General features: G+C 42.8%; 1 protein-coding gene across 4 annotated transcripts in view; it reads right to left on the reverse strand.

Moving 5' to 3' along the window:
• Positions 1 to 22,070, reverse strand: part of KLHL31 (kelch like family member 31) — a 133,971-nt gene that overhangs the window by 57,794 nt on the left and 54,107 nt on the right. For 2 of the 4 annotated variants that reach the window (XM_073905105.1, XM_073905106.1), the window contains exon 3: positions 11,456 to 11,691. The exons of the other annotated variants lie outside the window; for them this stretch is intronic. The gene's annotated coding sequence lies outside the window, so the exon portion shown is untranslated. The remainder of the gene's footprint in view (positions 1 to 11,455; positions 11,692 to 22,070) is intronic. 4 annotated transcript variants of the gene reach the window in all.

Below are 22,070 nucleotides of genomic sequence, written 5' to 3' on the forward strand. Positions count from 1 at the left end.
ATCTGAGTAGGTTTATCTGAACAGATTTTTTTCTGCCTCTGTCCATAACAAAGTAAAGATAAAAATGAAACATTGTTATTTTAGTCAATATCTGAGTTGATTCCAGATAGGATAAGGCCACTTGCTAAGAACGTGGAGATTTACTAAAAGCCAAATCTCAACCACACAGTGGCTTGTGGGATCTTGCTACTGAAGCTACTGTTCAGGAGCCACAAATCACTGCCCGTCTGGGGTGACCGTCTTAGGTTACGTGGTTTTGCAACATGGCAGGCTAGGCACTGTGCTGCTGATGCCTGCAAATGATATGGGTCAGTTTTCCTGTCTCATATAATACGGGGCCGCGTATTATAAACTGCGATCATAAACCATCAGGTCTATGACTGGGACTTTGTAAAGTGATTTAAATGTTGTTCCAAGCATTTTGGCGTCACCAAGAGTGAGGGCTACCAACCATCCCCCATGCAGAGATACAATCATGTTAATATTCAGCCTCATGGGACTTCCCAGGGCTCCAGTAAAACAAAAATGAGCCCTAACAACTCAGAGATTCTGCCTGCTTCCAACATTTTCGTGAGCAGGGGCAAGAGATAAAGTAACTTCCCGGAACCTGTTTCCTTACCTGTGAATTGGAGATAACAATAGTATCATCTCATCAGGTTATTTCTGCAGATAAATGAGCTAATACGAGTAAAGAACTAAGAGCCAGGTATCCCTCAGTGTCGACTGTCCCTATCCACAGTAGAGAGATGCCACGAGAGATGAAATTTTCCAGATTCAAAGTTTTGAAGCCACTGGGAGGAAAATGCTGTTATCGAAGACTCGGGGGGGGGGTGGGGCATGTCTAAGTGGACCCTTGAAATTCCTGCTTCAAGAAACTCATTTTGTTGCTAGCCCCAAAGCGCCAGGAGCATGACTGCTTGGTTCCAGGAACAGGAGACAGGTGGGTCTGAGCAGTGGCCAGAACTAACAACAGTGTTTGGGGGTATGTTTGTGGAGGCAAAGTGAAAGGAAGCAAACTCTGACCAGACATAAAGAATGGATGGTTACCTTGGAAAAAGCCGTCTCTAGATAGCTATGGGATATATGAGTTTGCAGTAAGCACAAACCTCCAAAATCCTAAAGAGTCTTATTTCATATTTAGGGAGTCTATGTCTTTTCTTGAGGGTTATTGACATTTTTCAGAAACGGTTTGTGAAGGGTCTGTGCACAGACTCTAAAGTCGGAAATAACCTGGCTTTGTATCCTGCCTCCGCCACTCTCTTGGCTGTGTGAACTTAGGCAAGTTAATGAATGTCTCTGTGCCAGGGACAATATTAAATCATACCCATTTCAATGAGCTGCTGTGAAAATTCAGATAACATAAGTAAAGTGTTTCAATATTGACTAGTACTTACCAAATGCAATTATTATAATCATTATTTCTTTTTTTTCATCTTCCAGTCCCTAGACCCTTCATTAATTTTAAGGATGCTTGGCACCTTTCTGGGTTCTCTTTTTTCTGTACCAAGCCTGGGACCCAGCCTGTCACTTTACAGTAGCATTCTCCAACACTCGGGGTCCCCCGCCACCATGACCCAAAGGTTGGTTGCTGAAATGGAGCGGGTGCCATGGGAATTAAACTGCACGTCTTGTGCTGTCAAATGGATGTCAACACTTCAGCAAGGAGGTCAAGGCTAAGACAATTCAAGAACACCAGCTTTGAAGTCAGATGCACCTGAGTTCAGATCCTGCCTCTGGTCGTTGACAGTGTACTCAGCGTTAGACAAGGTGATCTCTCATGCCTCCATTTGCTCACCTGTGACACGGGGCTATAGGATCTGCTGGGCTGGACATCTTCCATGTGCCCTGCCAGATGTCACTCTACCCTTCCCCACTCTGCGCTGTGCCCTGAAGCTCCTTGCCCTCTGGCTCCATGTGGGAAGCGCCCAGAGCCAGGTTCACGCAGCTGCCTCCTGGGAGGGCCCGCGGTGGTCCAGACTTCTTCAAACACAGCCTGAATGCCACTGCTAAGCACCAAACACTGGCCCCTGGAGTAAGGCTAACTGTGTAACCTGTAATCTGACATGGTTCCTGATCTGACAGGAGTCTAACTTTAATTTCTGCTTATTCCCCTTGATGGACCCTCTTGCTGATGACACCGCATTCCTTGCTCACTATTTCCTGACCACATCCATGTGCCTCGACTTCTGCGGTTCCCTGCGAGGTCCTGACTGCACAGGGCTAAGTCCTACCTTTTGCCTTGGCCTGGCTCAAGTGCCTTTAAGGCATTCTTCCCCTCGACTCCCAGACATGGGGGTTGTTCTCTTGCAAGAACTCCTATGCCCTATCCTTTAGCACCGTGTATCTTTTCTTTCAGCACTTTATCACTTCCTGCTTTGTATTACAATTGTGTGTTTTATTACCCCTGCTGATTTGTAAGTCCTGTGGCGAAATGTCTGCATCTTACTCATCCTGTGCCTCCCACAACTGCTTGCCCACGCAGGCTGCTCAACAGATCCCTCGTGAATGATGGATGTGGTGCTGCTGGTGGGTAATGTCCACAGGCTGGGTGAACGACTTGAAAAAGCACTTGTTTGGGGTGTTCTTCAGCTGTACGAGCAAGCACCATGTTTCTGTACAGTACCGCTTGTGTCGAGGGAAGGGATGAGGAGTAAATTCATCCCTAATCTCTCTTTTGGATCACTGCTACTTATAGTTCATGACAAAACACTGTCTAAAAAGGCTCGCTGGGGGTAACCCTACATGAATGATGATATTCCAGAACGGCTGGCGGGCTCCGGGGGGGAGGGGAAAGTGTGAAGGGAGAGTGTAAAGGGCAATTTTCACTCTCTGCCTGCCAACCAGGAACAATGGAGTACATCCTCTACGCTAGTGTCTTTGATTCCCCTTATAACATGAGGACACACCATAATGAATTAACGTTTATGTCTCAGTGATGAATTCAGCCAAGATGTACTGAACTTGCACTGTGTGTCCCAGCACTGCCACGTGCCTTGGAGGATACCGGGGACCAGAGGCAGGGTCTGTGCCCCTAATTTATTGCTCAGCTTTACCGGGGAAGCAAAATCTAAAAACAATACCATCCAGAGAGAGGAGGCCTATGGATGGGCTCATTATCTGACAACTCTGCCCTAAAGCCATTCATGTGTTGAAAGCGTTTTAATACCATTTGAGGTCCTGTTATGTGAGCCAGATTCTCCATGCCTGAGTTACTCTCTGGGCACAAATAAGGTTCCTTTGAGGTAGCCAGGGGTAAAAATAGCTTACCGTGGACTTTGACTTGGAGCTAAACATGTTACCTCTTATGAAGCAACATTCACTGGCTACCTGCCTCTCTGGCTCCAGACTGACCCTTTACTTCTGTCCCGCATCTCAGAAATGTCGACCGACACACTGCTCATGGCCATTTGAGGGAAGTGCCCGGAACGGTCTTGGATCCTGTGGGCAGAGCACCGGGGCACAGGCGGCTTGCCGGGGCTGCTGTTGGCAGGAGGAAGGAGCAGGTCGGGTTACGGGAGACCCAGCAAGTGGACACATGTCCTCCTTTCCCCTGAGCTTCCATCTAGCTGGTATTTAGAATTAGTTTACGTAGCCTATGACTGGGAAATGAAGAAATGAAATTTCACATTTTTAATGTCACTCAATCTCCTGGCAATTGTTTGATTCTTGCTGTTCTTGTCTGTTTTTCCCAGCAACCTACTTCACAGAGTGGTTGGGAAGATGAGCTAATATAGGCTCAGGTGCTTAGGAGAGTGCCGGCACATGGTCGGCATGCAAAAATATTAGGGGTTAAATATAAAATTCATCACTTGCTACCCTGTGTCTCAACCTCTTCACTCCCTGAGAGCAGAACATGTATTTGACTCCTCCTTGACTCAACCTAGCAAAGGCATACATTAGTTCTTCCCTTCTATTCTTTAATACTTTCTGATGATGTAGCCTAAAAAAGTAATTTTTAATGTTAACTGCTATAAATTAGTCCTCTTCCTTGTTTATGCCCACACATTTATTATAAATATCCCTCAATCCAGCACCAACTGGGTCAGGAGAAAAGGACCCTACATCTCTTGACCAGTAGGGCTCGCCTGCTTAGAGCTGCATTTGCTGTGGCTCAGGAAGGGTGTTGGTGTCCCCTCGTTTGTAAAGTTCTTGTCTTTTCTTTTTTTTTTCTTGCCACAGATGAACAGACATCAGCCTTGCAGCTGCTCTAATGACCCTGCCCAAAGGAAAGCCACTCTAAAAATAGAATCAAAGGGAACAAATGGTCTGCCTGACGACCTATTTTGAGGGGCAGGAGGCTGGAAGATTCAAAAAATGAAAGTATGTTATCAAGGAGGATGAGAAACATACAGATTGGAAAAGTTTTAAGGCATGATTTTTACCAAAAAGCTCATTTGGTCAAGTTCATAACTATGTGGCATCTATAGAGATTAAGTTAAACATGTAACATTGCCAGTATCAGATACAGCCTGATGTATCTGTTCTGGTTTTACACGATGCTTCCTATATATAACAAAGCCCTTGGTATCTTAGGAACACAATTTAAAACATTTTCATAGTAAACCACAGGCCTTTGAAATGGTGTTAAGGAGAAAACCCTAAAGACTCCACCAAAAAACTGCTGGAATATATATAAATTATATATATATATATATATATATATATATATATATGAATTATAAATGAATTCAGTAAAGTTGTAGGATATAGAATAAATGTACAGAAATCTGTTGCATTTCTATACACTAATAATGAAGCAGCAGAGAGTGAAATTAAGAAAACAATCCCATTTACAACTGCACCAATAATAGTAAAATACCAGGAATAAACTTAACCAAAGAGGTGAAAGACCTATATTCTGGAAACTATAAAACACTGATGAAAGAAATTGAAGATGGCACAAAAAAATGGAAAGACATTCTATACTCCTGGGTTGGAAGAATAAATATTGTTAAAATGTCTATACTATCCAAACCAATCTACACATTTAATGCAATCCCTATCAAAATACCAGCAGCATTTTTCATAGACCTAGAGCAAACAATCCTAAAATTTGTATGGAACTGGAGAAGACCCCAAATAGCCAAAGCCAAGCCAGAGCTTGAAAAATAAAAATAAAACTGGAGCTATCACAATTCCAGACTTCAAGTTATATTACAAAGCTGTAGTAATCAAAAGCGTGTGGTACTGGCAAAAAATAGACACATGGATCAACAGAACAGAATAGAGAGCCCAGAAATAAACCCACAATTATATGATCAATTAATCTTCAACAAAGGAGGGAAGAAAACACAATGAGAAAAGGTCTCTTCAACAAATGGTGCTGGGAAAACAGGACAGCTACATGCAAAAGAATAAAACTGGACCTGTTTCTTACACCACACACAAAAATAAATTCAAAATGGATGAAAGACCTAAATGCAAGACCTGAAACCATAAAAATCCTAGAAGAGTACACAGGCAGTAATTTTTCTGACATTGGCCATAATAACATCTTTCTAGATATGTCTCCTGAAGCAAGGAAAATAAAAGCAAAAGTAAACTATTGGGACTACAACAAAATAAAATCTTCTGTACAGCAAAGGAAACAATCAACAAATCTAAAAGGCAATCTCCTGAATGGGGGAAGATATTTGCAAATGGCATATTCAATAAAGGCTTAGTATCCAAAAGATATAAAGAACTGATACAACTCAACATCCAAAAAACTAATAATTCCATTTAAAAATGGGCAGGAGCCATGAACAGACATTTCTTCAAAGAAGATATCTAGATGGTCAACAGACATATGAAAAGATGCTCAGCATCACTCATCATCAGAGAAATGCAAAATAAAACTGCAATGAGATATCACCTCACCCCTGTCAGAATGGTTGAAATAGTGTTGGTGGGGCTGTGGAGAAAAAGGAATACTTTTGCACTGCTGGTGGGAGTGCAAACTGGTGCAGCCACTGCGGAAAACAGTATGGAGTTTCCTCAAAAAGTTAAACCTAGAACTACCCTACAGTTCAGTAATCACACTATTGGATATTTACCCCCAAAATACAAAAACACTAATTCAAAGGGATACATGCACCCCATGTTTATTGCAGCATTATTTACAATAGCCAAACTATGGAAACAGCCCGTGTCCACTGATAGATGAATGGATAAAAACATGGTGTGTGTATATATACACACACACACACACACACACACACACACACACAATGGATATATATATACATATATATATATACACACACATACACACATACAATGTAATATTACTCAGCCATAAAAAGAATGAAATCTTGCCATTTGCAACAACATGGATGGAGCTAGAGAGTATAATGTTAAGAGAAATAAAGTCAGTCAGAGAAAGACAAATACCATATGATTTTACTCATCTATGGAATTTAAGAAACAAAACAAATGAGCAAAGGGAAAAAATGAGAGAGAGAGAAAAACCAAGAAACAGACTCTTAACTATGGAGAACAAATAGATGGTTACCAGAGGGGAAATGAGTGGGGGGATGGGTGAAACAGGTGATGGAGATTAAGAGGACACTTATCATGGTGAGCACTGAGAAAAGAATAGAATTGTTTAATCACTGTGTTGTATACCTGAAACTAATATAACACTGTGTATTAACAATACTGGAATTAAGATAAAAAACTTAATGAAAAAATAAAATAAAATGGTGTCAAGAGCCTTCCAAGTTTTCCAACTCTTCAGAGAACATTTAGCTCTCAAGGACACTTGGTAGTACCATGGTACAAACAGAGCGCTCACCAAACACGTCACCCTGGACTTGCTCCAAAAACTCACAGCTCAAAGCCTTGCCTAGGAGACCCTCTTGTTTCTGTGAACTTCCAATTTTCCCCTGTCCCCAGGTAAACTGGAAGTGATCTAAATGAGGGGAAGCAAATCAAAGAGCAGAGTCACACACCTACCATTTGAGTGGACTGACGTTATACATGGAAGCCCCTAGAACTGTGTCTAGAACCATCAACTTTTTTAGTGTATGTTCCTATATAGGGTTTTTAATAATTACAGATGTGATTATACTGTATATACAGATATACATTTTGCTTTTTCACTTATTTCATCAGTATTTTCACCCACATTACATTCATGACATCTTTTTTTAAAAAGTTTATTTATTTAAGTGATCGCCATACCCAACATGGGGCTCAAACTCACGACCCTGAGACCAAGAGTCGCCTGCTCCCCTGGTTGAGCCAGCCAGGCGTCCCTCATTACATCTTTTAAATTACTTTGTCATAAAATACACTCATGCTTAAAAAATAAATAAATAACATAGAAGTGCGTCAAGTGAAAAGTAAAAGCTCCCCTCCCTTCTGTTTCCTAAACCCAAGAGGTACTAGCTCTGGTAAAGTCTTCCAGAGCCTTTTTATCTATGAGTGTCTGTCTGTGTCTAAGCAAGCGTGTTTATGTATAGATTAATTTTTCTTTACATTTATGGGATCAATCTAAACATCAGTTTTGACAACCTGCTTTCTTCACCTAGTCATGTATTTTGGGTTGTCAGATTTAGCAAATAAAAATACAGGGTGCCCTGTTAAATATGAGTTTCAGATCAATAAGAATTTTTTTTTAATGTAAATATGTCTCAGATACTGCATGAAACAAACATACTAAAAAATGATTCATTGTTGACCTGACATTCAAATTTCACTGGGCATCCTGTCTTATATACTACAAACACATTTCTATATCTGCACTTTTACATCTGTTTGTTTAAGTTGTCATGTCTAAATGTGGCCAGGCAGTCTTGGTTGGTAACAGAAGTAGAATCAGGGGTAATTTGTTTCTTCTTATTTTTCCTTATTTGTCATTACCAAAGGTTTATCACTATAAGTGCTTTGTAAGGAGATTAGGTCCCATGAGCTGGAAGTCCTCTTCATCCACAGAGCACATTGATTGGTGAGGTGAAGGAAGCCTGTGAGTGAGACTATGGAATGTTCTATTACTCTGCCTGATAGAGGCAGAAGACCCCCTGGGGCAGCCAGGAGGAAGGAACTAAGGAGAAGACCAGGCCAGCACCTCAAGAGGCCCCAATCTCTGCTGACTTCCTCAAAATCATCTAAGTCATCCTCTAGTGCCTGGGATTGATGGGGTTGGCAGAATCTTCTTGGTGGGGTGTCCTGAGCCCAAACTAGGACTTGTATAGAGTCCTAGGTTCCCAATGGGCTCTGGCCCCTTTTCTTCCTTTTTGGGGCAATCTCTGATCCTCTACCTGCCCCCCCCCCCACTCCCCACATGTGGTTGACTAGATGCCCTGAGGAGCATGGGGGACTTTGTGCCTATGCGGTCTTCTGGAGGCCCTGACGCTGGGCCCCAGTTCCAGAAGGGAGGTTTGGCAAGTGGATCATCTCCACTATTTCACTCAGTATTTCTCACATGGAACTGCATGAGATTGGGCAGCCAGCGTGGGGCTGGCAGGCTGATTTTGAGTGACTCAAGTTGTTTATACAGACAAGGCCCTGGCAAAAAATGTTGTCCCCTCCATCCCCACAACCCTTGGGGTGGCCCTGGAGAAAACAAGCAAAAGGAAGGAGCAGGGAATGGGAAGTTGGAAAAAGGAGGGTACAAGTTGATAAAAGCCCTGAGAGAAACCAAGAAACACAGCTGAGAAGGAATCTGGGGAATGTCTATGGCCAGATGTCTAAGAATTTTTTATATACTAACTTGTTTGATCCTCACAACAACCCTAGGAGGTAGGAGCTATGACCACCCCGATTTACAAAAGAGGGGGAAGGAAAGAAGGAAGCAAGGAAGGAAGGGAGGAAGAAATTGATTGGAGTCCAGAGAAATTAGGTAACTTACCCAAGATCACACAGCAGCTAGAAAGTGGTAGAGATGGCTTTTGGTCAATAGAGTTGACTCCAGAGTCTATGGTCTAAAACACTTGGCTACATGTGACTAACATGGATTTTTAACTTGTTAACTGTATAGCGTGTGATAGGACTACTTCCCATTGCCCCCAAGTTTCCAGTAAACTCTACTATACTCAGGAATGCCTTGTTATGTTTTAAATTTTGCTTTGTTTAGAAACCAGTAAAGAAGTTATTTCTTGTTTAGATCTATAAAGCAAAGAAGCAGAAATGCCTGGCAGCAGTGAACATGTAACCATAAGACTTTCTGGGGTCCATCACAAATCTTTGGGAAGGCATATGTATTAGTTAGGATACCAACAGGGAAAGCCAACACCCTCACAGGATTTAACTAAGAAATGTTTGGGGGGGAGGGTGGGCAGAATTTAGGGAACTATGAAGGACATGAAGCACCAGGGGCTAGCAAGGGAAAAGCCTTTATATTTCTTGTCCTGAAGGGGCAAAGGGAGATAAATGTGTTATCAAGTCTAGACAGAGCTGGGAACCTCAGAAGGCAGATCGCCTGCCCAGAGCTATGACCACAGAATGAAGAGCCATGGCAACACAGGAAAGAAATAGAGAGAATAAATATCTCTTCCTCTTTCTCTTTCTGATTTCCGATATCCTGCAGGTGTTTCCACTGGCCACACCAACCAAGAAGCCAAAGGGCAAGGGACCCTGCTGAGGCAATCTAAAGGTCAGCTTCTGGAGACACAGAGGAGGCAGAGAAAGATGGTGGAGGGGCAAACATAAAATAACAGCACTGGAATTGGAACTTTAACACACCTGGGAGTGTGTGTGTGTGTGCGTGTGTAGAAAGACACTAGTTTTGGTTTGGGTTCAGGCTCTAAGTTGGGCTTCAATTGTTCCTAGATATCCCCCAAATCCCAGATCTATCCTAAGGAGACTGACTCTGTGAAGGTATATGCTTGCCTCTCTAGGAGCCTGTGTATACCTTGAGGTCTCTCTGTGACTGAGAACATCTTTTGTACTTGTCTGAGTCAGTGTGCCAATCTCAGGGCATGGCTGGAACCGTCTGGCTTCCTGAGGCGGACAGCCAGGCATTGGTTACCTCTCTGGTGTCTTGCTGACTCTGGACTAGGCCCACTGTCAGACGGGCTCATTCTCTTCCGATGCCAGTGATCCTGAGGAGCGAGGCATTGTAGACTGTTTCTGAGTGTCAGCAGAAGTGTCCAGGACATTGCACAGCTCATGTAAGAGAGACCACTTTATGACTCATTATTTAAAAAAAATTACATAATGTCATTTGCAATCTTCACATGCCATGGAAGTGACACATGATTCTTATTTGGTTATTTTCGGTGAAAGCGACATTGGAAATAGTGGTTGCTTTTCATTTCATTAATTTCATTAATTTTAAGACAGAGGACTTTTAGACAAGGGTAATTATCTTTCAGAATAAATTCCTCCTATATAGGCTTTCATTTATTATCTTGAAAGTCCCAGAGGGCCTACTTGTTTGGACCTGAAGTAATGCCATTTGACCCCAGAACTGCCGTCTCTTAGAAAAATGTCAATACTGTATGATCACAGTAAAATGTGACTGCCATTTTATGATCGTCTCTCTACTTTGTAAACCTGAAAATTGGAATAGGAACAATGGTTAAGGTTTTTAGGAAGCAAACTGTTATGAAAGCCATAACAACTCATTGGCAACAATTTGTTTTAGCAGAAAATGTCAGGTATGTGTTGGCCATCCTGTCATCGATTGGAGGCAGCGATGATTCATATGCTCCTTGAGGATGGAGAAACGAAGGTTTAGAAGGATGGGGCTGATGTGTTGATGTGGATTTTGCGGGGTAGGCTTACTCCAGACTCCAGTACTGGAGTCCTGTGGCTATGCTGAAGGCTTCTAGCAATTTCTGCTGTTACTTCAACTAACCCAGGTGAGTGAGTGCTTCGATTCTGATCTTTGCTTCTACCTGATACAGTGGGGGGACAAAACAAAACCCATAATGTGGCTAATGCGATGTTCTTGATTATGTGCTGTAAGGTGATGCTGTGATATGATCTATGAGATTATCTTTGAAATGTTTTGAAGAGTCATTTTTTTTTTAAAGATTTTATTTATTTGACAGAGAGATAGCACAAGTAGGCAGTGAGGCAGGCAGAGGCAGAGGGAGAAGCAGGCTCTCCACCGAGCAGGGAGCCCGATGTGGGGCTTGATCCCAGGACCCCAGGATCATGACCCAAGCCAAAGGCAGCCCCCTAACCAACTGAGCCACCCAGGCGCCCCTGAAGTGTCATTTTGATAAGGGAAATCTGTGTCCTAAGATGGCCAACCGAGCTAGCGAGAGTCCCAGGCCCTGCCCCGGGGGCTCTTCCGGGTTCTTCTCCCTGCCCCACTTCGTGCATGCGCCAAAAGTGCCCAGTATGCGGAAGTAGAAGTGTATAAATTACCCCCTTTGTTTGTGCTCGGGGCTCAGAACTTTGGAGACCACTTTCCTCTGAGCCCGCCGGCGTTAAATAAACCTCCTATCCTCCAAGATCTCCGGGTGCTGCTTGGTTCTTCCCTGGAGATCCAGTCCAGCTTCCGTAACAATTTCATTCTTACCTTTCTCAGAGGAGCACTGGCCCTTTAGGTTAGAGATTTCTTGCTCTTTTTTTTTTTTTTTCTTCTTCTTCTTTTTGTTTTTCAGTGTTCCTTATCATCTTGGCTTTGGCTCTGTGGTTATTTCAAGGTCGCTGTGGTCCACATGGTTCTCAGTGAACTGATGCAGCCTCTCAGGGTTGGCTTCCAGGCCCAAAGCCCTCCCAAGGGACAGGGGAGTGTAGAGCAGGCTGGAGAAACTAGAAGAGAGGAGAGGGCGATGTTCTGAAATGCTATCCCATTCAAACCGTTCACGTGAAGGATAAATTCCAGCAAGTACACCTTTCCATGCCTTGCTGAACTTCTAAGATCTGAAGGCAAGCCCAAAGGACAAAAATCTTAAAAATAAAAAACCGGAGGGGCACCTGGGTGGTGCAGTCGGTGAAGCATCTGACTCTTGGTTTCAGCTCAGGTCATGATCTCAGGGTTGTGGGATCAAGCACCATGTCGGGCTCCCCGCTCAGTGCGAAGTCTGCTTGAGATTCTCTCTCCCTCTGCCCCTCCCCCACCTCTAAAATAAATAAATAAATCTTAAAAAAATAAATAACTAAACATAAAAAGCAGAAACCATGGAAGCAAGGCTAAACGTGAGACTCTCCCTGCCCCCCCATACAGCCAAGACACCTAAAGATCCTCGGTGGAATGAAATGGCAGGCTGGGAAAAAAATCTGCCTCACAGCAAAAGGCACCACCAAAAACAAACAGACAAACAAAAAAAACTGCTGACGGGAAAAAAAAATGACAATAACAATTTCTTCTCTAAGGATCTGTAATCAGAGGCCTGCCCTTTCGAGGATCTGGGATTCCAATCCACACTACCTGCTCCCGTCAGGGATACCCCAAACCTAGAAATGAAGTGACCCCAGGTTAGTGTCAGTCCTGGTACATATACACGTCCTCTACAGAGAGAAATAACCTCATCAAGCTCCCACGGGTTATTCAAATCTGAGCTTATAACAAACAATTACCAGATGCTTTAGGAAACATTATACCATGAGTGAGACTCACCAGAACCACAAAAACAAAACAAACAAACAAAAAAACAGTTCTAGACCCCAGTAAGATTTCAGATATTGGAATTTTTAGATATAGAACATAGAATAACTATCCATGAAATACACACTTAAAGAGATGTTACATATTTTTAGTATCCCATTTTAAAATAACAATTTTCCAATTAAGAAGATAGAGCCAAAATACTGGACAACAATAGTAGGCCAACTAAGAGGGAGTGATTAGAGGTATACAATTTTAAGATTCCTATATTTTTGGAAGCAGAATCTGCATTTTATTTTACTCGGAGCTTTGTTAAATTATATACAATTTTAAAGGTAACCACTAAAAGAATAAAAGTAGAGTGTGTAATGTACAAATAGAGTGAAAAAATAATCTGAAACACATCAGGAGAAAAAAAAAGAAACATGAAAAACATAGCAAAGAGATCACCAAAGAAGATGGCAGAAATAAATATAATTTATCAGTAATCACAAGAAATGTATACAGTAGTCCCCCTTTACCATGGTTTTGCCTTCTGCGGTTTGTCACCCACAGTCAACCGTGGTCCAGGAGTCGGTGACCCTCCTTCGGACGTATTGTCTGGAGGTCAAGAGTATCCTAACGCTACGCCATAGTGCCCACGGCATTCCCTTCACTTAATCTCATCATGTAGGCATGTTATCCTCTTATATCATCATGAAAAGAAGGGTGAGGGGCAGGCGCCTGGCTGGCTCAGTCAGGGGAGCGTGTGACTCTCGATCTCAGGGTTTTAAGTTCGAGCCCCACATTGGGGGTAGAGATTACTTAAAAATAAAATCTTAAAAAAAAAAAAAGAAGGGTAAGTACAGGACAATAGGATATTTTGAGAAAGAGAGAGAGAGAGATCACATCACATTCACCTGACTTTTATTAAAGTATATTGTTATATTTGTCCTGTTTTATTATAAATTATTATTAATACCTTGCTGTGCCTAATTTATAAATTAACCTTTATCATATGTACGTATGTATAGGAGAAAACAGTCTCTATAGGGTTCAGTACTTTTGCAGTTTTAGGCACCTGGGCGTCTTGGTTAAGGGAGGACTATTGTACCAATTTTTTTAGCCTCAAAAATAATGTTTCTGATTGTAAAAGTGCTTTCACCCTCCCTGTGTGTGGCCTTGGAGCAGGACCCACAGAGGGTGGTACAGGAGCCACGGTGGCTTTCTCCTGTCACCCTGGCAGTCCTTTAAGGACCAAGCATGACCTCAAGGTGCCTGGCCTGAGGCAGCCATTAGCCAGCATCTGAGATACTCCTCTTGGTGGCAGGTTACGATGGCAAATGTTTCTCAATTATGGCATCTTTTAGGATGCTTGTTTCTCACCCTGAGTCTGTATTCAACACTAAAAGGAAATGTGCCTCTGAGGGAAACAAGGAAGGTGGAGCCACGGAACCTTTGTTTCCAAGGAGGAGCTTATTTTGAGGGGTGCAAAGCAACCACCAGAACACCCAAAGGATAAGAAGGATCCTTCAAAATCTGGAAGCAGATCTCACTCTGGAGCAGATAATAGAAATGAAAGGAAAGCAAATCTTGAAAAAAATGGAAGGACTTGTGTTGGCTATCCAGAAAGTCAGGAAAGAAGAGATTTTTTAAATGAATTTTTGTCCCAAGTCTGCTAAAGAAAAAAGAAGAGAGAATGAGTTCTGGTGGAACAACAGGGTTCTGAGCATTGAGAAAATATTCTCAGAGCATTTACACGGATTTTAAGATGCACACACAAAAAAAGCAATGCTTTGCTGATGCTTTTTCCTTTAACTTTTACTTAAGATAGTGCTTCTAATAAAATGGATAAACACAGCTTATCCAAGTTGAAAGCAGGAATGAGAAGTACAGCCCATCCCATCTTAAAGAACTCTTACTGGTTCCCAGAGATCTCAGCCATCACTAGGTGCAGCCCACAAATGGCCTGAAGTACCTGATGTAGAGCTAGGCTGCCACCAACTGGTGGACCATATTTGTTCCAGGAAGTACCACTGACTTGTATTTCTAGTGCTCGACCTTTGGACATTTCCTCTCTTTTGAAATGCAAGCTAAATCTAAAATCATACTTTAAGTATCCCAAATTGGCTTTGCTTGTTGCTATTTTCCACCACATAAATAGACATTGGAGCTCGCTGGGACCCCACTCTTAACTTCTCGAGAAAGGGGTTCAGAGCTGTCCAACATCTGGTTAACCACTGGATTAGTTGAGAGTCTTTCATTTGTAAGGTAAGAAATTCAACTCAAACTTCTTACAGCCCAAATCTGAATTTATTTGCTCCTATAACTAGGAAGTCCAGCTGGGGAACTGGTCTCAGAGACCCCCAGAACTCAAGCCATGTGTGCATCGGGAGTCCTAGAGCAAGGTTTGCTTTGTTGTTCCCTTGCGCTCCACACTCAGCACCCCCACTGACTCAGAGGTGGCCTTTCCCCAAGGAAGGATCAGGATTGTTACAGCAGGAAAGCAAAGGGAAAGAAAAAACAAAACAGTGTTTATCTCTTTTCAAGTTCTAAACATATTTAAAATTTTCACAACACAGATTTTTTTAAAGAGCTTTGGATTTGCAAAACCAGAGACTTTTGAGAGAAGAAAGGCTTACTGAGAATCAAAAGAGCTAAACCCCAAAGGAATCAGGGGATGGGCTCTGTGCCTTAACCAATATATAGGAGAAGAAATAGTTGGTGCTGGCCCTACAGATCAAATTGGGATTGCCCAGAGCTGGAGTTTGAAAGAGGAAGGGATGGAGCATGATCTGGAAGGAGGCTGGCAATTCTATGAGTGGAGGAGTGCACCCAGGAGGACTTTTCCAAGGGGAAATGGGGTCAGCACTGGGGCACTGCCCAGCAGGGCTCCAGCAGCATTTGAGACTATGTACCTGATTTCAATCTCCCACTGAAATGAAAAAATATATATTTTAAATAATCTTCTCAAAAGCATTGATGACCTGGGAAAAAAGTAAAGTGTATTCAGGACAAAACCTATAATAGGAACATGGAGTGAGAAGAACACAGAAGCTGCTCTTCCCAAACCAGTAAGTATGAGTTTTGAGGTTTAAGGAAATTGCCAGTTACGGAGTACAAGAAAAAAAAAAGCCCCATAAAATAGGAGATATCAGCCTATAAAGCTGGGTTCTGTAAAGAGCCAAACCCCTTCCATGACCAGCTTCATAATTTATGGGGCTCAGTGCAAAATGAAAATGCAGGGCACCTCATTCAAAATTATTAAGAATTTTAAGACAGTAACAGCAGAGCATTAAATCCAGTAAGGGGCTCTTCTAATCTCACTGCCCTATGCAATCCCTTGTGGCGTGAACTACATGGGAGCCCAACTCCCACCATCTCCAGCAGACCACATTTCTAAACAGCCACCACACAGCCTTCATGGGGGTTTGCAGCTGAAATTCATACTGTCTGGGTCATTCCAAAATACCTCCAGCCAGGAATTTAGTGTAAAGGAGACTTGGGTTGGTAGTACCCCCAAGGAGCTGGCCAGAATCCAAGACAAGGCCTATCTGATGGAATCCAACTTCAATCCAAGGGCTAACATCAATCCTACTTACAGAACCAGGTAAAAACAGTTCATCATCACAAATCATATACTACACAAGGAAGCAAGCCACCATGAACAAGAACCAACAGAAATAAGAAAATTGTAAAAAAAAAAAAAAAAAAAAAAAAAAACCAGGGGGCACCTGGGTGGCTCGGTCAGTTAAGCCTCTGACTCTTGGTTTCAGCTCAGGTCATGATCTCAGGATCTTGAGATCAAGCCTGGTGATGGGCTCCACGCTCAGTGGGGAGTCTGCTTGAAATTCTCTGCCTCTGCCCCTCCCCACCATTCATGTGTACTCTCTCTCTCCCAATCTCTCTAAAATAAATAAATACAATCTTCAAAAAAAAATTGTAAAAAAAAAACTTACAAAGACTTTTCTGTTGTTGGCCTTATCAGACACAGAATATTAAAAGGCAATATAATATGTTTGTGTTTTTTTTTTTTAATTAAGTTCCTGTTGTGACACTCCACTACAGTTTTGCAAGATGTTACCATTGGAGGAAACCGGGTAAACAATACGTGGGATTTCCCTGTATTACTCCTCATAACTACATGAGAATCTACAATTATCACAAAATAAAAAGTTCTAATAAAAATTTGAGGAAAAGTTAGATAATATGAGCAGTGAAAAGGATAATTAAAAGGATGAACAAATAAATTTTTTTTAAGATTTTATTTGACAGAGAGAGACACAGCGAGAGAGGGAACACAAGCAGGGCGAGGGGGAGAGGGAGAAGCAGGCTTCCTGCTGAGCAGGGAGCCCGATGTGGGGCTCGATCCCAGGACCCTGGGACCATGACCTGAGCTGAAGGCAGACGCTTAACGACTGAGCCACCCCGGCACCCCAAAAGGATGAACAAGTAAATTTTTAAAAAGTAAGTAGGACATCTAGAATTGAAAAGGAAGGAAGGAAGGAAGGAAGGAAGGAAGGAAGGAAGGAAGGAAGGAAGGGAGGTGAACTGGAAGGAATGTTTCAATGTTCCAAAGAATTTTTGCAGAGAACAAAGAACAAAGAATGTTCTAAAGAAATTTTGCAAAATGCAGCACAGACAGAAAAAGAGATGGAAAAACCTGATGGAGAGGTTAAGAAACAAGTAGGACAGAGTAGGTAGATCTAACAGGTCCAATTAGAGTTCTCGATGAAGAGAAAGTTAGAAAGGGAAAGAGGAAACATTTAAGGGGCTGACAGTGGAGAATTTTCCACAGTTCGTGAAGGACACTAATCCATACCACACATGTCATAATAAGAATGTATGACACAACAGCCATGATGGAAAGAGGATTACTTGCAAAGGAACGAGATCAGGCAACTGACCTTTTTGACAATTCATTTAGAACCTTCCCACACACACTGACAACCTTCTAATAATTTCCCATCAGCTTCTGGACAGAGGCCAAAATATTCTGCATGGTCTACAATGCCATGCTCTAATAGTCTTTAGGAGTCACCTGTCCCTCTGGCAATCTGTGCTCCATGGTCTTCTTCCAATTTCTGGTGTAACTGCTATATTCCCTCCTGACTGGAAACTTCAGACATGACGCTCTGTCTGCATCACTTCCCACTCTCTCCCTCCTTCGCCTTGTTAACTGCTCCTCATCCTGCAGGACTCAGGCCAAACTTCGCTTCCTTAGGAAGTGTACACATTGGTGGAATCCATGTTTGTTCTTTGTTTGCTTAACAGCCAACATCTGAGCTCCACTTCTGCCTCAAGGGGAGTCTTATAAATTATATCCTCTGGCTGAGAAGGCTTCAAACTTCATATTCAGAATAGCTATTAGAAAGTATTCAGCCTGGGTGGCTTCAGTCCTTTAAGCCATCTTGCTTTTGGCTCACGTCCTGATCCCAGGGTCCTCAGATCAAGCCCCCCAGTTGGCTCCACGCTCAGCAGAGAGTGGGCTTGAGATTCTCTCCCTCTGCCCCTCCCCCAACTCTCTCTCTCTCTCTCAAACATATAGATAAATTTTTAAAAAAGTATTCAGCATATGCAGTACGACTACTAACAAGTGAAACTTATTTTCTGGGGTGGTTTAGTAAAATTTCTCCTTACTGAATAGTGAGAGTTCTGTACTTTCTTTTTTTTTAAAAAGATTTTATTTATTTATTTGACAGAGAGAGACAGCGAGAGAGGGAACACAAGCAGGGGGAGTTGGAGAGGGAGAAGCAGCAGGCTTCCCGCTGAGCAGGGAGCCCAATGTGGGGCTCAATCCCAGGACTCTGGGATCATGACCTGAGCTGAAGGCAGATGCCCAACGACTGAGCCACCCAGGCACCCCTGTACTTTTTTTAAATCAAGAGAACATACTACTTTGCTTATGTGAAGTACTCTATCTTCAAATTTTCTAAATTCCAACGCAAATTCAGTTGAAGTTGAGTATTTAGGTGAAACACTTTTAGAAAGCAGCAAAGCCATTTTTTAAGAACATAGGATCAAGAAGTCTCTCTTCCTTTTGCATGTACAAAGGGTAGAAAGTTACCAAATCCACAAAGTGTGTCAGGATCTTACCGTCTCTCAGTACTATAATCAGTCATTCTTCTGACTTTTCAAAGCAAGATGATTTGGGCTCCAAATACATATGGCTTTGGTTCAAATACAAAATCTTTGTTTGGGGTAGTCTGGAGCCACTCAGTGAGTTTTCACGCGGAGGATGATATGCAGAATTATTAATTTAAATGACACTCTTTATCAGAATCCTGAGAGAGGGAAACTTCATCATGAAATCTTTTTCACTCTCTTTACCTTTTCTTAAGATAGCTACTAAAAGAGCAATTTGTAGAAAAACCTTTCAGGAGTGACTTCTAAAAGATAGCTGTGAAAACAATGAATATCAATTCAATTTTTCAGTCCAAGGAGGCATAAAAACAAACCAAAATATGTACCACGACATCTCCATGCACTCAACTCTCTTATAATCTGTACAGAACTGTACAAAATGAAAGGTGAAAAGATTCTCCTATACTTCATCCTCTTTTTATCTCCAATATTTCATGATAAAAAAGCAGATATCCTAGTAGAGCCTGGCGACTCTGATTAACAATACTGTACTGCGTATTTGAAAGTTGCTAAGAAAGTAGATCTTAAAAGTCCTCATCACAAGAAATAATTTTTTTTATAACTGTGTGGTGATGGACGGTAACTAGACTTATAATGGTGACCATTTCACAATATATGTAAATATCAAATCATTATTTTGTATGCCTGGAACTAATATAATGCTATATGTCAACGATACCTCAAAAAAGCATATATCCTAAAATAGGTATCTATTTGCATTCATACACATTTTTGCACAAAAGCCATTATGTTGTTCTGCACCTTTTTTTTTCACTTAATAGTATATAAGAAACAATTCGCCACTGAGAAGGTCTAACTGTATGAATCATGACTTTACAATAAAAGAGAATAAAAACTTTAGGACCCTTACACAACGGTATTTTGGCCTAGCCTGAAAACCTCAGAGGGAAATAGCATTTTCAGATAAGTTTTTAGATGACTTTTGTGGCCAAAAAAAAAAAAAAAGTTCTTGGTTTTGGAAGTAAACCTTCCTATATTTGATTTCAAGCTATAGATTTTACCAGTTATGTGTCCTTGGGAAAGTAAATTGACTTCTCTGAGCCAAAATGGAACAAACAGCACCTAGATTACGGGATTGTTGTGACCATCGATGAGATTATATATATAATGTAATTAGTGCTGTGATCACATAGTAATCCTTCAGAAATTGTAGTTTTTTAAAGATGGAGGTGCGCAGGAAACCTCCATTTTCCACATTAGCCTTCATTTTCCCTTCTAGGAAAGCTATGTGGGTCTTTAGCAGTAAGTCCTCCCAGACTTGACATCCTGATTTAGTGACCAAGATCATTTCCTGGACCACCACGAAGCAGTTACTTAACCTGTGCACTTCAGTCATGACTAAATCTTCTTTGTTGGTATCTGAATCTTCTTTTTTACAAGAAGCGTTTCCTCTTGGGGCGCCTGGGTGGCTCAGTCGGTTAAGCGACTGCCTTCGGCTCAGGTCATGATCCCAGGGTCCTGGGATCGAGCCCCGCATCGGGCTCCCTGCTCCGCCCGCAGGAGGCCCGCTTCTCCCTCTCCCCCTCCCCCTGCTTGTGTTCCCTCTCTCACTGTCTCTCTCTCTGTCAAATAAATAAAATCTTAAAAAAAAAAAAAAAGAAGCGTTTCCTCTTCTTTGGCAGAACACTGTGTACCCAGTTAGGATGTCTCCAGTGTCACAGAGAAGCCCAAGCCCTCGGCATGGCTCTAGTCCCAGCACCTGAAGCTGCCTGCAACCTATGTCACCACTCCTCCCAAGGTGGCCTCTCCATGACTCTCTCCATCAGCACCTTCATCTCCACTCCTCCCTGCGCCCGGCTGCTAATGCTTTGTCTGTGTTACTTTCTGGGCTGTCTCTCGTGGGGCCCCTACACCTTTCCCATACATTAGTAAGTAACCCCTCCTGGAACTGGGGCAGGCCACCCTGACCGAAACACTTCCCAGCTTCTCCAGGACACTGGCGAAACTCTTTGGGAGGCAGGACCCATTTTTTTCTTGCTTGTGATTCTCTCTTATGAAAGCGCCATGCTGGAGGTGGGGGGGTGGGGTGGGGAGTAGGTTCAATAAAGGCCAGAAGAAGCTCTGGCATTACAAACTAGGAATATAAAATATGTGATCGCAGGAAGCCTTCCCTGAAAGTACTTTCTTTCCATCAGAGATGAAACGCGGAGGGTTGAACGCGGCTCTGTCTCTACTGACGCCCCTGTCTGTGTAGCCCACCTGTGGTTGGGTTCCTGGGCAGGTTCTCCTGGGAAACAAACCCGGGTCTCCACGGTTCCCTCTTGAGTTTGCCGCAGGAAATCCGTGCACGTGTGCGATTATGGGAAGTGTTTCAGGGCATCTGGGAAAGCCACCGTCGCCCCCGGGGCAGCTAGTTTTCGATCCGTGAAACGGACACGTGCCATGTTTCTACTCAGGTAAACCACTTTTTCAAAGAACCTCCAAATTCCCTTCTCTCCGTATCTCTAACGGAGCCTGCTGTCCCGCTTACTGCAAGAAAGCCTCATTACTCAAAGTTGTTTGAAGCAAATCTCACCTTTTACCTTTCGTTTCTACTCTTCTCCTAGTAAATTTCTAAAGGAACATTCCTCGTTGGATACTTTATTCTGTGCTTGTTTTATTAAGAGCTACCCACCTCGCCCCAGCTGCTGAAGTGCTGAGCTACCCCCCTCCGAGCTCCTGCTGCTTTTCTGCCCTGCCCTCTAGTGGCACAAGGATGGCAGAGCAGCGTCTTCTCCGCCTTCCTGCTGCTGGAGGCTGCCAAATATGCGCCCTCAGCCCTGGCAATTTCTAGTAATAGAGCTCTTCCTTGATACAGCTTTCTTACCAGAAGAGGATCGACTTTAAGAGATACCAGCTGTCTTGGACCCTAGTTTGAGTCAAAGTGCCCAAGAAATGTAGGCCATCCTGATGCATACAATTATGTCACTTTGGAGTAACTACTCTGGGATCCTTTGATGTGAGCCTACAATTCAGCATGCTGGAGGAAGGATGGCAAGGTGTGAGAGATGCAACCATCCATCCATCCATCCACCCACCCACCCACCCATCCACCCATCCATCCAATCATCCAACCATCCATCCATCCATCCATCCAATCATCCAACCATCCATCCATCCATCCATCCATCCATCCATCCATCCAACCATCCATCCACCCATCCAACCATCCATCCATCCATCCATCCACCCATCCACCCACCCATCCAACCATCCATCCAACCATCCAACCATCCACCTATCCAACCATCCATCCATCCATCCATCCATCCATCCATCCATCCATCCATCCATCCAACCATCCATCCATCCATCCACCCATCCAACCACCCATCCACCCACCCATCCAACCATCCATCCAACCATCCAACCATCCAACCATCCAACCATCCAACCATCCAACCATCCATCCAACCATCCATCCATCCATCCATCCATCCATCCATCCATCCATCCATAT

This window comes from Callorhinus ursinus, unplaced genomic scaffold, assembly GCF_003265705.2.
Source record: "Callorhinus ursinus isolate GAN/ISIS: 27379988/994484 unplaced genomic scaffold, GSC_fseal_2.0 scaffold22, whole genome shotgun sequence".
Taxonomy (NCBI): domain Eukaryota; kingdom Metazoa; phylum Chordata; class Mammalia; order Carnivora; family Otariidae; genus Callorhinus; species Callorhinus ursinus.